This window comes from Geotrypetes seraphini, chromosome 9 (assembly GCF_902459505.1).
Source record: "Geotrypetes seraphini chromosome 9, aGeoSer1.1, whole genome shotgun sequence".
Classification (NCBI taxonomy): Eukaryota; Metazoa; Chordata; class Amphibia; order Gymnophiona; family Dermophiidae; genus Geotrypetes; species Geotrypetes seraphini.
The window spans coordinates 167,080,647-167,098,780 of NC_047092.1; the positions used below are offsets into that span (position 1 = coordinate 167,080,647).

An 18,134-nucleotide genomic window follows, 5' to 3' on the forward strand; every position below is an offset into this window, starting at 1 on the left:
TTCGTTGAGGGCCCCTATGCACACTACACTGGGCCCCCCCTGCCCCGCCCACCCCACCATGCACCCAGGCGGAAACAGGAAGCTACATCAGAGGGAAGCTTTGGGCAAGCAGCAGCGCTTGCAAAATTACAATTCCCGTTGCCTTTCTTACCTGCGTTGCTTGCTTGTCTTACTTTCTGTCAATGGGGGGGGGGGGGGCGCATTGCTGAGCAGGGGGCCCGTGTTGCCGATCGGGGGTGCCCGCATTGCTGGTCGATGCTGGAGGGGCCCATCGCCGTTTGGAAAAAACAATGTTGATGCTTTCCTTCATCGGGCCCCCCTGACCATTTCAGGCCCTAGGCACGTGCCTACTTGGCCTATTGGTTAATTCTGCCCTGACCACACCTACTTTGTGGGTAGGTGCCTCTCAAACTGCCGCATGGAACTCTGAATTAATTGTTCTTCTTTTTTTTTTTTTATGTTTATGTTTTAATGGTGTGGCCAATTAGCACATCAATTAATCTCATTAAGCAATTTTGAGTTCTGCATGGAACTCGGCTATGTGTACCCAATCTAGGCGCCTCTTCTAGAATTAGGCCCTGTGGATATCTTCTAACTGGCTAAGTTAGGGGCAGGCTGGGGTGGATTTAGGGCAGAGTGCTAACTCTTTTTACAAAACGGTGCAAGAGATTTTTAACGCCGGCCAGCGCACTAAATGCTCTGTACTGCTCAAACGCTCATAGGGACTCTATGACCGTCTAAGCAGCACAGAGCATTCAGCATGCTGGCCAGTGCTAAAAACTTCTTGTGCAGTTTTGTAAAAGTGTGTAAGTGTGTGTGTGTGTGTGGGGTAGACATTTAGCCTACCAACCGAGGCAGCAGATTAATCGTTTCCCTTAACTGTATCCATGACATCCTGTTTGTCTGTCTTGTCTGTTTAAATTGTAAGCTCTTTTGAGCAGGGACTGCCTTCTTTGTGACTCTATACAGCGCTGTGTGCGTCTGGTGGTTCATAGACAACGGCGCGAAAGACAAAGGCGCGCCCAGACAATTGAGCGCAGCGCAGAGGCGCGCGCCACACTAAATTACAGTTTTTAGGGGATCTGACTGGGGGTTTTGTTGGGGAGCCCCCCCAGTTTATTTAATAGACATCGCGCCAGCGTTATGGGGGGTTTGGGGGGTTGTAACCCTCCACATTTTACTGTAAACCTAACTTTTTCCCTAAAAACAGGGAAAAAGTGAAGTTTTCAGTAAAATGTGGGGGGTTACAACCCCCCCCCACCCCTCACAATGCCCCCACAACGCGGCGCGATGTCTATTAAGTAAAGTTGGGGGTTCCCACCCCCACGCCCCCCCGTCTGAGCCCTAATAAACAGTAATTTAGTGTGGTGCGCGCCTCCGCGCTGCGTTCAATTGTCTGGGCACGCCTTTGTCCCAGCGCGCTTTTGACCTGACACCGCGTCTGGTAGTGCTATAGAAATATTTAATAGCAGTAGTAGTGTGAAGAGTTTCAGTCTTTGGGAAGCAGAGCCGAGCTAGTGATGTCACAATGCCTCATTCCACCAATAAGAGCCAACCTCATCAGTGATGTCACAATGGCTTGATTGTCCTGTACTCCTTTCTGCCCTCCAACCCAGCCAGCTGATTAACCGTTCCCCTTAACTGTAGCCATGGCATTCTGTTTGTTTGTCTGTCCTGTCTGTTTTGATTGTAAGCTCTTTCGAGCAGGGACTGTCTTCTTTGTGACTCTGTACAGCAGTGCGTACGGCTGGTAGCGCTGTAGAAACAATCAATAGTAGTAATAATCAATCCAATAAGCAGCTAAGTCACCATATAAAGTTTGGACAGCAAAACAAATCTCTTAACTGTATGCAATGAGTTAACTGGGCCCTGTACAATATTCAGCTAACTTCTGGGTTAGTGGAGATACCCAGATATTTAATGCTGAGAGCCACACACACCCTGACGCTGAATATCTGTGGCTAGGTCAGCCTGTAGCTGGAGGTAGGCTTAATATTACCCTGATTAACATTCAAGTCTACAGTAAGGGGAATCAAAATACATATAGGGATTTCAAAATAACATGCCCTAACTTCCACTCCTTGCTTTTTTTTTTTTTCTTTTCTGCCATGGGTAAGAGTATGGTGCAGTGGTTAACGCTACAGCCTCAGCACCCTGGGGTTGTGGGTTCAAACCCACACTGCTCCTTGTGACCCTGGTCAAGTCACTTAATCCCCCCATTGCCCCTATCGGGTTCAGACAGGGAAAAATGCTTGAGTACCTGAATAAATTCATATAAACAGTTCTGAGCTCCTCTGGGAGAACATTATAGAAAACTGAATAAATAAATAGTGTGAAAAGCTTCAGCCTTTGATAACCAGAGCTGGTATTGTGACATCATAATGCCTCATTCCACCAATGCCTAAGAGCCAACCTCATCTGTGATATCACAATGTCCTATACTTGGCTCACTTCTACGGTGAAGGGACTAAATCGCGCGAGACAAAAGCGCGCCGACAACTGAGTGCAAGGTTGACGGCGCGCCGAAGCAAAGCACTATTTTAAAGGGCTCCGATGGGGGTGTGTGGGGAGGGAACCCTCCACTTTACTTAACAGACATTGCGCTGGCGTTGTGGGGGGTTTGGGGGGTTGTAACCCTCCACATTATACTTAAAACTGAACTTTTTCCCTAAAAAACAGGCAAAAAGTTCGGATTCAAGTATAATGAGGGGGGTTACAACCCCCCAAACTCCCCACAACGCCAGCGCGATGTCTGTTAAGTAAAATAGGGGAGGTTCCCCACCAACACCCCCCCCCCCGTCGGAACCCTTTAAAATAGTGCTTTTCTTCGGCGCGCCGTCAACCTTGCGCTCCGTTGTCGACGCGCCGTTGTCTCGCGCGATTTTGTCTACGAACCCACTTTTACTACATTTTGATTTCTAGAATGTTGCAGTGGTTAAAGCTACAGCCTTAGCACCCTGGAGTTGTGGGTTCAAACCCACGCTGCTCCTTGTGACCCTGGACAAGCCACTTAATCACCCTCCCCCCCCCCCCCCCATTGCCCCAGGTACATAAGATAGGTTGTGAGCCCACCTGGACAGACAGGGAAAAATGCTTGAGTAGCTGAATAAATTCATGTAAACCGTCCTGAGCTCCCCTGGGAGAAGAACATAGAAAATTAAATAAATAAATACATTATCCATGAATTCTTATCCATTATCCATGAATTCTTATACATACACTGCCCATGAAGGATTCTTCGGAAAATTTCACCTAAATGAATTCACTCTGTTGAAGAAAATTCTGGCAAAGTAAGAACCCTCCCCCCCAAAAAAACCCTTACAGATGCAGATAAAAAAATGGAAAAAAATACCTTATCATTATTGGTTAGTTACAGTTTGATCAATGCTTGCACTATGTCATAATAAATTACATATACAGCTATAAAATCTGCAACAGGGCATGCATGTCTAATTCGTGGTTTAGAGTTGCAGCAATTACAGGTTTATTTACACAGTACAAAGTAGCTTTGCCATATAAAAACAAATATTTCATTAGTGATGTCGTATATCTACACTATTATAACTTGAAGGAGAAACATACTTGTTATGCTTCTTTAATATATTGACTTGAATTTAATGCAGTGTTTATATACCGCTAAATCATCACACTGGCTTCGAAGCAGTTTATAAAACCAAATAAAATTTGACTTATACAATGACCAAAAAGTGTAATCATGTATTTTAAGTAATTTCCCTCTCTGTCTCACAATCTAACGATCGTACCTATGAAAAGGAATATAGAAACAATTATTATCATATATATCAGGCATAGATAAAGGAAGTACGAGGGAAGAATAACACAGCACAGTACTCCCCCGATATTCGCGGGTGCTCCGTTCCGGACTGGTTTTGGTTTTGTTTTCTTTTTGCGTTTATTCTGCGCATGTGCCCATTGCTATCACCAGCGATGGGCACATGCAAATTTAGCGAGTCTTCGCTACTCTCTGCCAACCTCATTTGTATGAGCGTTTTGGGGGGGAGAATGACTCGCTTTAAAAAAAAAAAAAAATTGCTACCAGAACGGCTGCGATAGCAGCCTGTCGTTTTTGAACACTTTTTTGGAGTGGACAAAGGCACGAGCAGACAATTGAGCACAGTGCGAAGGCGCGCGCCGAAGAAAATTACTGTTTTTAGGGCTCCGACGGGGGGAGCGGGGGGGAGCGGGGGGGACCCCCCCCACTTTACTTAATATAGATCGTGCCACGTTGTGGGGGTGTTGTGGGGGGTTTGGGGGATTGTAACCCCCAAAATTTTACTGAAAACTTCACTTTTTCCCTGTTTTTAGGGAGAAAGTTAAGTTTACAGTAAAATGTGGGGGGTTACAACCCCCCAAACCCCCCACAACGCCGGCGCGATTTGTATTAAGTAAACTGGGGGTGCTCTCCAACAAAACCCCCCGTCGGAGCCCCTAAAAACAGTAATTTTCTCCGGCGTGCGCCTCCATCTTGCGCTCAGTTGTCGGCGCGCACCTTTGTCTTCCGCGTTGTTGTCTATGAACCCTTTTTTGGAGAATCTAGGTCTGAGTGGATGTAAATGGGATAACGATGAGAGTACCATAGGCCTGGGTGAGACAGTCTGAGCATAGTGTGTGACTGGAAGAGTTTGGATGAATGCACAGTGAACCTGCGGGCGTCTGAGTATAGCTTGTCTGACTTGCCCTCAGAGCTGGTGAAAGGGTGACGGGCACCCTTTACGAACTTTTAACCTTACACCTCTCCTTTCCAATAACCCCCTGTTTTACTAAGGTGTGCTAACCGATTAGTGCACGCTAATCAAATTAGTGTGGGCTAAATGCTAACGCACCCATAGACTAACATGCATGCGTTAGGGTTTAGTGCGCGCTAAATCGATTAGCGCACCTTAGTAAAACAGGGCCTAACTTTGAGGCCCCCTAGCCTAAAGGCAAAATTAAAATGCAGTCATATAAAAACCTTTTTACCAACCAAGAGACCCAACACGGTCCATGTTTCAGACAACACGCCTTCATCAGGGGTCCATGGTAAATAAGGTATAAAATGTACCGTCAGAAATGAAGATAACAACAAATGCCTGACTGTTGAATACGCCGAAAACGCTGCCAAAAATGTAGCCACTCAAAAGTGTACATTGTCTACATTGCCTTCCAAGCCGCCAAACTAAACCCTTGGCTAGCCCAAATGGTCCTCAAGGCCTACAACTACCTTGACTTTAGAAAATTACTCAAAACTCACCTATTTCGAGACCAAGACCCTTAATGCCCCTTTTCAATCCTCCTCCTCCCCCCCTTCTGATCTACTCCCCTTCCCCGTCTCCCTCCTCTCCCCCTTACTTCTCTCCTTGCTGTTTGCAACTCTATGATCAATTTGATATGTAACCACTTGTAATCTCTGTCTAACTAATGTGAACCGCCTAGAACTCTTCGGGGTATGGCTGTATACAAAAATAAAGTTATTATTATTATTATTATTATTATTGTTTGGTTTTCCTGTTTCGGTGGTTTTCCTGCAGATTTGGTTGGATTTCTTTTTGTTGCTCTTTGTTGTTCCCCTAGCCTAAAGCCCATTCCCCTAAGATTTTGACAATGCTACACAATAATCAAGTTGGTTATCAAAAATAGTAGTCAAACTTATCCACTATTTTTCGTGCAACCCTAATATATACGGTTTCTTTATAGGATCCTCAGCGGCACCACTTAGAGCTCAATAACATCTCATTGCTCTAAGTTTTACGCGTCAGCTCGACATCGGGTCCCTTTTTCAATCTTACAAGACTACTTAGTTTTTCTTTACTTTTGTTTATATTAACTTTTTAATTTTATATTTGAAGCATATACTTAGCTTAGATCATGTGGTCTCTGGTTAGGGATTTGCATGCCAACATGTTTCACTTTCCCAGCTTTGTCAAGGCTTAACCCCTAAAAATTATACCGCCAGAAGCTGTGACCACCACGTCCTCAGATATCGCTTATTACTTGATTGATTGAAGTCATGGCACATGAAGAAACACAATAATCAAGGGTTCAGAGGAGAGCAACACGTCTGATAAAAGGGATGGAAAACCTTTCATACGCTGAGAGATTGGAGAAACTGGGTCTCTTTTCCCTGGAGAAGAGGAGACTTAGAGGGGATATGATAGAGACTTATAAGATCATGAAGGGCATAGAGAGAGTAGAGAGGGACAGATTCTTCAAACTTTCTAAAAATAAAAGAACAAGAGGGCACTCGGAAAAGTTGAAAGGGGACAGATTCAAAACGAATGCTAGGAAGTTCTTCTTTACCCAACGAGTGGTGGACAACTGGAATGCGTTTCCAGAGGGCGTAATAGGGCAGAGTACGGTACTGGGGTTCAAGAAAGGATTGGACAATTTCCTGCTGGAAAGGGGGATAGAAGGGTATAAATAGAGGATTACTGCACAGGTCCTGGACCTGTTGGGCCGCCGCGTGAGCGGACTTCTGGGCATGATGGACCTCAGGTCTGACCCAGCAGAAGCATTGCTTATGTTCTTATGTTCTTATGATCACAAAAACATTCTTTACACATGCAGGTTACAATACATGTTCATAGTTCGTTGAGTTTGTGTGGCCATCAGTATCTATTATTTTCTTTGACTGTAGCTACTCTTTCCTAACCTCAACAAGCTGCTGCTCTAGGCAGCTGCCTTGCCTAACGGCTGAGCCAGCCCTACTTTCACTAATCTACACCACGTCTAAATGGAGAGAAAGAGAGAGAGGGAGGGTTAGTCATTTATACAGAGCTTTGTTTGTCATGGATATTGCACTCACTGTTGAAAGTCTGCAAGCTCACGTTCAAAAGACTCAGGTTTTATTTCATTCTTTTAGGCAAGAATATTCCTGAAAATATGCTTCTACTTACATTTTTCCTTTAGACCGTCTTCCAGATAGAGACTATATTAAACTTAAGGGTTCAAACTACAGCATAGTCCTGTAACGGAAGACTTGCTATTTTGGGACTCGGAAAAAATTTGTTGGCCGGAGCTCACAGGAATGTGACCAGTTCTTAGTGTCAGAGTAATTTGCATAGATACTTTCTGGAATTAATAAGGGATGCATGCTTATAAGCACTGAGAATTATATTTTTTAAAATGTTGAACAAGTATCTTAAGAAATTGTCCTCTGCTATCACTAATTGCTAAGTAACCCATTTAAAAATATTTAGGGGGAGGGAAAAAGACATTTAACAGGGCATGCCTCCCCTATATGTTATGGGATAAACTTCAAGTAGCTTTTTGCTAAAGATTAGTGCATGTTATCTGCAGCAGGAACCATAGCAATCAGATGAGTCCCTTGGCAGATAACAGGTGCTAACCTTTAGTACCATCTGGAAACTGACAGCATATGAAACCCAAACGTTGGCAACGATGCATGCGTGCTAAATTTTCTTCCAGTGCATATCATATATTTTCCCATAATTTTTTGAATGTGGCCACATGCATGCATTAATGACTTATAAAATGCTGACTAGCTTACATGCGCATGGGTTGCCATTTCGCAGGAGGGCACACACAGAGGCAGAGCACGGGTAGAGCTTGCAAGTAGTAACGTGGAGGGGCATAATAAAAAAAAACGTCTAAGTCCCCTTTTGGCCTAAGCCCTTAAACGTTCAAAGCAGAAGCAGGGAAAGTGTCCATAACCAAAACAAACGTCCTTGTTTTAATTATGGCCTGCCTCTACTAAATGCCCAAATCACCACTACGTCTACAAGTACACCCCCCAATACGTCTACACTTTTTGCCCATAAAGAACCAAAAAAATGCCTAAGCCCCAAACGTCCAACAGAAGGGCTTTTAGGCGAAGGAGGAGCCAGTCCTTCGCCTAAAAGCTGGATTCTGTAACCAGTGTCTGTCAAAAACAACACCGGTTACAGAATTTCCCCCCCCCCCCCCAACGATCCAGGCAGGAGTGTGCCCAAGCCCTCCTGTCATGTCGAACCGCGACCCCCCCTCCCCCCCGACAACATCGGGGCAAGAGGGAGCTCAAGCCCTCTTGCTCCGGCGATCATGCCCCCCTCCCCCCCCCCCCCGCCGAGTACGAGCAGGCCAGGAGGCAGCCCAAGCCCTCCTGGCCCCGGCGACCCCCCCTCCGAAAGGCACGGGCCAGGAGAGAGCCCAAGCTCTCCTGGCCCCGGCGACCCCCCCCCCCTACTGGATTGGGCACATTCGTGTTGAGTCTATTATTTCAAAACAAAATATTCCAGCATCTTTGCTCGTCTTTCACTGGTTGTGTGTGTAGCCTCTATCTAGCCACTATTTAAGCAGGCCGCGTGCTATAGAGACTCATTAGTGCCAAGTTATTTTAATAAAATAAAATAAAAATAGAAGTCTCGTCATCTGCAATCCTATTTAACCTACTGTAAACTTGACCCCTACTTAATTCCATGCATGGAACGTATCATTTTAGACAAAATGTAGGAAGGGAAAACAAGACATTTAAGTCAGAACATGGAAATCTCCCACTGGAAAAATACAGAGCTCCATATGGGGGAAACAGCATCCAGCTTTCCTGCAAATAATCATGGGGGGGGGGGGCGGCTTTTAAAATTGCAGTTCATGACAATATCCATTCCTGTAACAAACAGATCCCATCCTGAAACAATAGCATATCCTCACACCTTCCTAAGACAAGGACTCAAAAGACAAGACCATCCTATCTCTACCTATTCCCACTCCCAGAGCTTATCAGGGGCCCATGATGTATAGCTTGATTATGATTCTGCTGGTAGGGGTGACAGATATCATTTTGAACCTGGGGTTTTTACTGACAAGGTTTGGGGGAGGCCTTATCTAGGTGAACGTGTTGGTAGTGGTGGAGGATTTTTTTTATGGCAAAACAAGAAGAATCCAACAAACTCTGCAATACACCAAACAACAAGGAAAAATCAAACAAAAACTGCAGGCTATGTACAAGGTGCAGGCAAAATGTGTTCTAATATTTGAATGCAGTAATATACAACCTTATTACCAACCAAAGGACCCGACACGGGCCGTGTTTCGGACAACACACCTTCCTCAGGGGTCCATGGTAAATAAGGTGTGAAGCAAACCGCATGAAAATAAATGATAAACAATTGCCTGTGTGAATCAATCAAAAACAGTGTAAATCCTGCAGACAGTTTTCATTTTTGAGACTTCGATTTACACTTTTTTTGATTGATTCACACAGGCAATTGTTTATCATTTATTTTCATGCGGTTTGCTTCACACCTTATTTACCATGGACCCCTGAGGAAGGTGTGTTGTCCAAAACACGGCCCGTGTCGGGTCCTTTGGTTGGTAATAAGGTTGTATATTACTGCATTCAAATATTAGAACAATAAATTTTGCCTGCACTTTGTACATAGCCTGCAGTTTTTGTTTGGAAGGATTTTTTATGCCTGAGGATTGGGGCGCCTTGTCTTAGGGGAGCTAGATCAAGGGGTTCTTGTCTGGAGGATTTCTTAGGAGGTGAGAGTTCTTGCTGTTGGGGGGGGGGGTGAGATATCAAGGGGAGTAGAAATGTCAGGACAGACTGGGGAGGAGTAGTCTCAGCCTTTGCAGGTTGGGCAGACTGGATGGACCATTCGGGTCTTTATCTGCCGTCATCTACTATGTTACTATGTTACTATGTTTGCACCTACCTTTACAAGAAGACACTTTCCCCCTCTTTTGCTAAGGTGCGCTAACCGATTAGCCCACACTAATTAAATTAGCACACACTAAATGCTAACGTGTCCATAGACTAACATGTGCGATAATCAGTTAGCGCACTTTAGATGCGACTTTGGTCAGATATAAATATCAAGAACATAAGAGTTGCCATACTGGGACAGATTGAAGGCCCATCCTGTTTCCAACAAGTACCTGGCAGAAACTCAGAGTATCAACATTCCAGAGCTGAGATTGTGATGTCATAATGCCTCATTCCACCAATGCCTAAGAGCCATACTCATCAGTGATGACACAATGGCTTGATTATCCTATACTTGGCTCACATAAGAACATAAGAGATGCCATACTGGGACAGACCAAAGGCCCATCAAGCCCAGTATCCTGTTTCCAATAGTGGTCAAGCCAGGACACAAGTACTTGGCAAGATGTCAAGGAGAAAACATAAAGAATTTTTGATATCCACATGCATTTTCCCTTGCGAAATGGGAAATACACATTGACATTTTAGACCCATGCAAATCATCCCCTTTCTTTGCCGTAAAACTCCTTTCCTTGTAATCTCTTCATGCTATGTAGCATAACATAACATCTTGCTTATAGACTGCGTAAACCAAAAGTTCAATGCGGTTAACAAAAAAATGAATAATGAAATGACATGTAAATGGTGTTTTACTAAAATCACAGTATGTGCATGTAAGAAATCTACGCTTTAAAATCATTCTGTATTCATGCAGATGCTGCTAAAATAAGGGTCTAAGACTCCTCAGCTCCTCAAACTATAACTCTCCAAGCTGATGTCAATCCATTAAACTGCTTGACTGATTTACAGCCTGCCTGTCTCTATTAGGTTAGAAAATGGAATTGCTGTTGATCATTGGGAAGTAATTGCCTAATCTGTTGGAGGGTGACGGGATAATCACGCACTGACAATCCAGTGCCGACAATTCGGCGCAAGACAGAAACGCGCGGGGGAAAAAGTAATTTTTAAAGAGCTCCGACTGTGGGCTTGGGGTGGCAACCCCCCCCCCCCACTTTGTTGGTTAGTGTTCGTGCTGCCGTTGCGGGGGGGAGAGTGGGGGGTGAAACCCCCCACATTATAGAAAAAACGGAACTTTTCCCGAAAAAAATACGAAAAAGTTCCATTTTCGCTATAATGGAGGTTTCCAACCCCCCGAACCCTCCTCCAACAGCAGCGCAAACACTAACCAATAAAGTGGGAGGGGGGTTTGCCACCCCAAACCCCCGTCCGACCTCTTTAAAAATTACTTTTTCCCCCGCGCGTTTCTGTCTTGCGCCGAATTGTCGGCGCTGGATTGTCAGCGCGCTGGCGTCTTGCGTGCCACTGTCTATGAACCCTGTTGGAGAGAGGTCATTCTCCTGACGCAGAGACCTATGAAACAAGGGGCTCCTTTTACTAAGCTGCGTTAGGGCATTAACGCGTGGAATAGCCTGCGCTACATTGCCCCGCGTGCTAGATGCTAATGCCAGCATTGAGCTGGCGTTAGTTCTAGCCACGTAGCGCGTGGTGTAGAGTGCGGCAATATCCTGCGTGCGCTAAAAACACTAGGGCACCTTAGTAAAAGGAGCCCGAGGTCTCTTGTTGAGAATATTACAGAGAGCTTTGCAAATTATGGATTATTACAACCATCGTTTGATTTGGATAAAGGTTTAAATATGATCACCTACGGTCACATAAGAAAGCAGTAAATTTGAGAGTTAAACGACTGCTCTGAAGCTAATTAACTGCTTTGAAGTATAATAACCTTTTAATATAAATTGTTTGAGTATTTCGGTAACATGTAACCTTATGTGTTATTGAAGAATTTGTAGGTTTCTTCTTACATAGAGCATTTTGGACCCCAGTTCGTTAACAGAAATTGGATAGCTCTAAGTCTAATAGATGCAGGCACTGTCATCTCGAAGCCGGGACATTAGATCATTTACTATTCTATTGTCCATTGATACTTAGGGGTCCTTTTATAAAGGCACGGTAGCGGTTTAACATGCGGAATATCATAGAAACATAGAAGATGACGGCAGAAAAGGGCCATAGCCCAACAAGTCTGCCCACTCTAATGTCCTACCCCCCCTTGATTTTACCTCCCTAGAGAACCCACGTGTGTATCCCATTTCCTTTTAAAATCTGGCACGCTGCTGGCCTCAATCACCTGAAGCGGAAGTTCATTCCATGATCAACCACCCTTTCGGTGAAGAAATACTTCCTGGTGTTGCCATGAAATTTCCCCCCACCCTGATTTTCAGCGGATGCCCTCTTGTGGCCGAGGGCCTTTTAAGAAAGAAGATATCTTCTTCCACCTCGATATGGCCCGTGATATATTTAAACGTCTCTATCATGTCTCCTCTCTCTCTACGTTCCTCGAGCGAGTATAGCTGCAATTTATTCAGCCTTTCCTCAAACGGGAGATCTTTGAGTCTCGAGACCATCCTGGTGGCCATTCATTGTACCGACTCAACTCTCAGCACATCTTTTTGGTAATGTGGTCTCCGGAATTGTACACAATATTCCAGATGAGGTCTCACCATGGATCTGTACAACGGCATTATGACTTCGGGCTTCCGGCTAACAAAACTTCTACGGAAACAACCCATCGTTTGTCTTGCCTTCGATGAAGCCTTCTCCACTAGCCTGCCGTGCTAATACCTAACGTCTCCATTGACGAGGCGTTAGGATTTTAGGCTGCCACGGTGGTTAGCGCCTGATGAAATGTCCGACGCGCTAACCCCCGTAGCGCGCCTTGATAAAAGGAGCCCTACGTTTTTGGAAATCCATTTGGGGCCAAGTGAATAATCTACTGGAAAATCCTGTGGCGTTATCGTATGATACTGTATTATTTGGTACAAGAGTCAAATATCTTCTAATAATTACATTCCATTAGTGATTTCTATTCCGCCTTTACCTTGCGGTTCAAGGCGGATTACATAAGAATTGTTATGATCTTAAGAAGTACATATTGATAAGATATTAAGAAGTATTTAAGGAATAGTTTGAACATTTTCTAATTTGCTAAGTAGTTGGTAATGCAGGAGGAATGTGGAACATTATTGGTTGTGTTATATTGGTTTTATGTATGTTTTGAAGAGTAGGGTTTTTTTTTTTAAGGTTTTGTAGTCTAATAATAATAAACTTTTACTCATTATGAAAAACTGGAAAATTTGGGATCGGCTGAATTATAATTTTTGGTGGAATTCTTTATACCACATCTTTAAAATGGAGCGGGTAATAGCCATACAGCAGGGGCATTTTAAGAAATTTAAGGATGTTTGGAAGCCATTAACAAAGTATTGTAAAGAATGAATATTACTTTTTCCCTTTGAACATACACGTCCAAGTTAGGGGAGGGGATGGGAATACTTGATGTTTTCTTATGTTTAAGGACAATTGTTGGGTATGTGGGAGGGAGGGATATTGGTTGTGAATTAGACTTTGTTAGAATATTAACGGCTCCTTTTACGAAGGTGCACTAGGGGCTTAATGCGTGGAAGAGCATGCGCTAAATTGCCGCGTGTGCTAGCCGCTACCGCCTCCTTTTGAGCAGGCGGTAGATTTTCTGCTAGCGCACGCTATAGCACGCGCTAATCTAGTGCGTGTGATAAAAATGCAAGCAAACCTTCGTAAAAGGAGCCCCAAGTGATGCTAAAGTGTAAAATGATTTTATCTTGTACTGCACTCTTTGAAAGTTTTAAAAAATGAATACAGATGTATAAAAAAACTAAACTAAACTAAGCCTTAAGTTTATATACCGCATCATCTCCACGGAAGTGGAGCTCGGCACGGTTTACAAAGCTTAAAAATATAAGAAGAGAGGAGAAAGATTTACAAGAGTATATGAATAGAGGGAATATAACCAGGAGAAGAAATGATTTTATGTTAGAAAAAATGATTATGTGTTAGAAAAGAGCCAGGTTTTCAATTGTTTGCGGAATAATTGGAGGGAGCCCAGGTTCCGCAGCAGGATAGTGAGATCGTTCCAAAGGCCTATGATTTTGGAGAGGAGGGATTTTCCCAGTTTGCCTGCGTAGAGAATACCGTGTAGAGAGGGGAAGGATAGTTTATGTCTGTGGGCGGATCTGGTGGTAGCAGGCCTTGAGGCGTTAAAGGATAGTGGGATTAGGGGCGGAAGGATGCCGTGAATGATCTTGAAAGCCAGACAGGAGCATTTGAAATGAATTCTGGAAAGCACTGGGAAGAAAGTTTTTCTTTTTCTCTCTCTCTGGCGTTTTTCTGTAGTGGGCCAATGTTAAAAGGAACGACTCTTTAAGGAGCTTTGCTCTTTTTCAGTATTTATCCTTTGGGATTTTGAGGCCTAATTGATAAATATTTCTGTAGCTCAATCAATCACTAGGCACAAATATAGGTAGGCACAGTGAGTGTCTGTATTGATCTGTTGAACTAACCCATATACCCCTTACCCTTCAAACACCGCGCATCCTTACACTATATTATTTAACCTCTACAAACATCGAGTGTTTATATAGAGATAATAAGGAAGACTGCTAGTGTATATTACACTAAAGACAGTAATTACTTTCAGGTTTGCCTAGCATGGCCCTCTCACCTGGGTGCTTACAGTAAAGCCTGTTAATAATGACAGCTTTACACTGTAAGTCATGATGGCAGCAGCATAATAACAGTATTTGAGTAATAACCAAGGAAATGCCAGTCTACCGTACTTTGTTGAGTCAGAGCTAGAGACCCTTAAGTTATACACTCAGTAGTATCAGTCCTTTGGATACATTTGATAAAAGCAAGGAGTAGCAACATTCCATTATCTCAGAGTAAGCAAGATTCCGGAATCCCAAACAGTAGCAACAGTCCATGCTACCGATCCAGGGCAAGCAGTGGCTTCCACCATATCTTTCTCAATAACAGAGTATGGGCAATGTCCTAGAGGAAAAGTCCACAGTCTGTTATCGAGAAAGACATGAGGGAAGCCACATGTGCCTAAGGCCCCGCCCATAGGAGGGGCCTTAGGCAAGTGGATCAATTCCGCTTGGCCCAGTGGCCTAAGGCCCCTTCTATGGGTGGGCCATAGACACCTGGGCCAATCAGGCCCTAGGCCCCTCCCTGGTGCATCCCACAATGCACCAGGAAGAGGCAGGCCTGCCATTCCGAAGATGGCGGGCCTGCTGGCTGGACAGACAAAGGACTTGTCCGGCCAGCTAACCTTCAGGGTAGTGGGGGGGGGGGTTGGGTAATGGGGGGTGTTCAGGGGTTTGTGGGGATACAGGGGGTGGGGGGGTGCCTTCGACAGGAGGGCTTGAGATCCCTCTTGCCGCGATCATGGGTTTGGTTGGGGGTGCAGGCAGGAGGGCTTGGGATCCCTCCTGCAGGTTTGTGATAGTTTGGGGGGGGGGCGGCAGGAGGACTTGAGGTGCTGGCAGGGTTTGGGTGGGGGTGCAGGCAGGAGGGCTTGGGATCTCTCCTGCCAGTTTGCGTCAGTTCGGGGGGGGGGATCGCAATTGCGGCAGGAGAGATTAGGCATCTCTCCTGCCATGATCATTGCGAGCTGGGGTGGTCCCCAGGATTCTGTAACCAGCATTGTTTTTGACAGATGCCGGTTACAGAATCCTGCTTTTAGGATTGGCCTAAAAGGTCTTGTTTTGGGCATTTGGGACTTGGGCGACTTTTGGGTTGGGAATGTGTTCTAAGGCTGGACGTCGTGGTGGTCTGGGCGATAAAACTGCTGAACGTAGAGGTAGTGACTGTACTGAAAACTAGTGCACAGAGTGAAAAGGATTTATAAAGAATATGCTCAAAAAAGTGAAACTGAAGAGAGAGTGACAACCCTCTCTTGGGGTAAGAGTTTACCGTCCAGTCATTGCATAATTGATTCAAAAACTCACTCTCTGAGAACTAGTGAAAGTAATAAAAGCTAATTTAAATCTTGAAGTTTCTAAACACAGTCCAGGTTCAAAAACATTTTTTAGATATGAAATATAATAAATCTCATTGGATTTTTGATGATGCACTTATCTTATAAAGATAAACTTGTTATAGGGGTCTCGGGTCTCAACGTGGCCCCGTTTCGTGGTCTGCTTCAGGAGACTCAAAATCAATCTTTAAACATTATAAGTTGTGATGCATGAGATGATCATTTGCAGAAGGAGTTCAAAAATTATAATGCATATCCATGAGAAGATCTACAATACAAAAAATACTATCAAAACATATGTTTTGAGAAGATGAGAAGATCTACAATACAAAAAATACTATCAAAACATAGCACAGCTCTTACCCCAAGAGAGGGTTGTCACTCTCTCTTCAGAGTTTCACTTTTTTGAGCATATTCTTTATAAATCCTTTTCACTCTCTGTGCACTAGTTTTCAGTACAGTCAGTTCCTATTTTGGTTATTATACACAATTTGGCTGACTTTTTGCATAATCTTTCCCTGTGCATACTGTGAACGTAGAGGTAGGCCATTCTAAAAAAAAAACAACCTCATTTGGATTTTTTTTTGAGAATGGACATTTCGCTGCTGCCTAATTTCAGCATTTAGGGACTTAGGCTAAAAGAGTGACTTAAACGTTTTTTTAAAATCTTTTATTATGTCCCTCTAACTATTTAGCGCTATATATAGAATTTCTTAGCTGCCTTGGTATTTCTATTTCTATGGCACGTAACGTACAGTATATATGCTAGTGCGGTGGCCTGAGAAGCTGGGGAGCTGGGTTCAATTCCTACTGCAGCTCCTTATGGTTATGGACAAGTCACTTAACCCTATAGAAAAAAGACCAGCTCTCAACTCTTAATAAAGCAATTGAGACCGTGGGTTACCATTAGGGCTTCACATAAAAAAGCCTTTTTTTAACTCTTTATTAATTTTTCATTCAAAGACAATGCATTAAAATATACACTTACATACAATTAATTTCAAAATTGCATTTACATCAGTCATAGAAATACTTCAATGACTCCCCTCCCTCCCACCCCAATAAAAGAACAAAAACTAAATGCATTATTTCAGACATATAGTGAAAATCATATTAAAATTATGGATCAATGAAAACATCAAAATATAATAATAATAATAATATAATAATAACTTTATTTTTCTATACCGCCGTAGTCAGGTGACTTCTAGGCGGTTTACATTGTAAGAAGGCTGGACATTCAGCGAATAACAAAAGGACTCAATACAATACAGTAGGTCAACATACAATACAATACAATGAGTCTGTATACAATACAGTACCGTACAATACTACTAGTTTAAATACAGTACAATATAATAAGTCTGAATACTATAAGTCTAAGTACAATACAGTACCTGAGATTAAATACAGTACCATACAATAATTCTCAATATGATGCAATATGATGCAATCGTGTAGAAGGGGAAAGTTACATATAGATTGGGATCCATGGGTCATGAGTATCTGAGTATATCTTTAGAATTTCCGTTTGAATTGGAGTTCTATGGGTAGCGAATAACTGAATATATGAGGAGCATCTTGAGAGAAGAAGAAAGACGTTTGCAGGGAGGGGAGTTCTAGTGAAGGGAGGGGACAGATTTATTCAGTGAATTTTGCGAATAGGGCAGTTTTGATCGATTTGCGGAATGCATTGTAAGACAGATTGGGTTTGTTTATGTAGTTTATCAGCCAGACTTGCTGTCTGTTCGCTTGGAACTTAAAGGTTCTGTCCAGGAATGATTTGTATCTGCAGCCAGACATCTTAGGGTATGCAAAGATGTTTTTGCTTCTGGTCACTCTTGTGGGGTTGTGTAGGATGAAGTGAGACTGTAGGTATGAAGGTGCTAGACCCCAGGCTTGCCTGAAACAGGTGCAAGCAAATTTGAATAGTATTCGCGCTTCGACTGGAAGCCAATGCAGCTTTTTATAGTAGGGGCTGATGTGGTTGTTTTTTCTTAGTCCGAAAATTAGCCGAACGGCGGTATTTTGTATTAATCTCAGTTTTTTTATTGTTTTTTGTGGGATGCCCAGGTAGATGATGTTGCAGTAGTCAAGAATGGATAAGATCAGTGCCTGTACCAGCAGCCTGAATGATGTTGGGTCAAAGTATTTTTTTATGGTCCTTAGTTTCCATAGCGTGTAAAAGCATTTTTTCACTAGTGAGTTTGTGTGGTCAGTCATAGTTAGGTGTGTGTCTAGAGTGATACCGAGTATTTTTATGTTTTTGGAAATTGGGTATTCGTGGTTGTTTATTGTTATCGATGTTCTCGTAATTTTGTCATTAGGACTAGCCAGAAAGACTTTTGTTTTCTCTGCGTTTAGTTTTAGTTTGAAATTAGTGGTCCATTTGTTGATTTCGGTCATTATGTTTGAGAGGTTGTCTACAATTTCTTTTGTGATGTTGTTTAAGGGGATTAGAATGGATATGTCGTCAGCGTAAATGTAGTGTATTAAGTTTAGTTTTTGTAGAAGGTGACCTAAGGAGGCGATATAGATATTGAAAAGGGTGGGCGA

General features: G+C 43.3%; 1 protein-coding gene across 1 annotated transcript in view; it reads right to left on the reverse strand.

Moving 5' to 3' along the window:
* Positions 1–6,987, reverse strand: part of SI (sucrase-isomaltase) — a 179,169-nt gene extending 172,182 nt beyond the window's left edge. The window contains exon 1 of the mRNA XM_033957601.1: positions 6,894–6,987. The gene's annotated coding sequence lies outside the window, so the exon portion shown is untranslated. The remainder of the gene's footprint in view (positions 1–6,893) is intronic.
* Between the last annotated feature and the right edge of the window lie 11,147 nt (positions 6,988–18,134).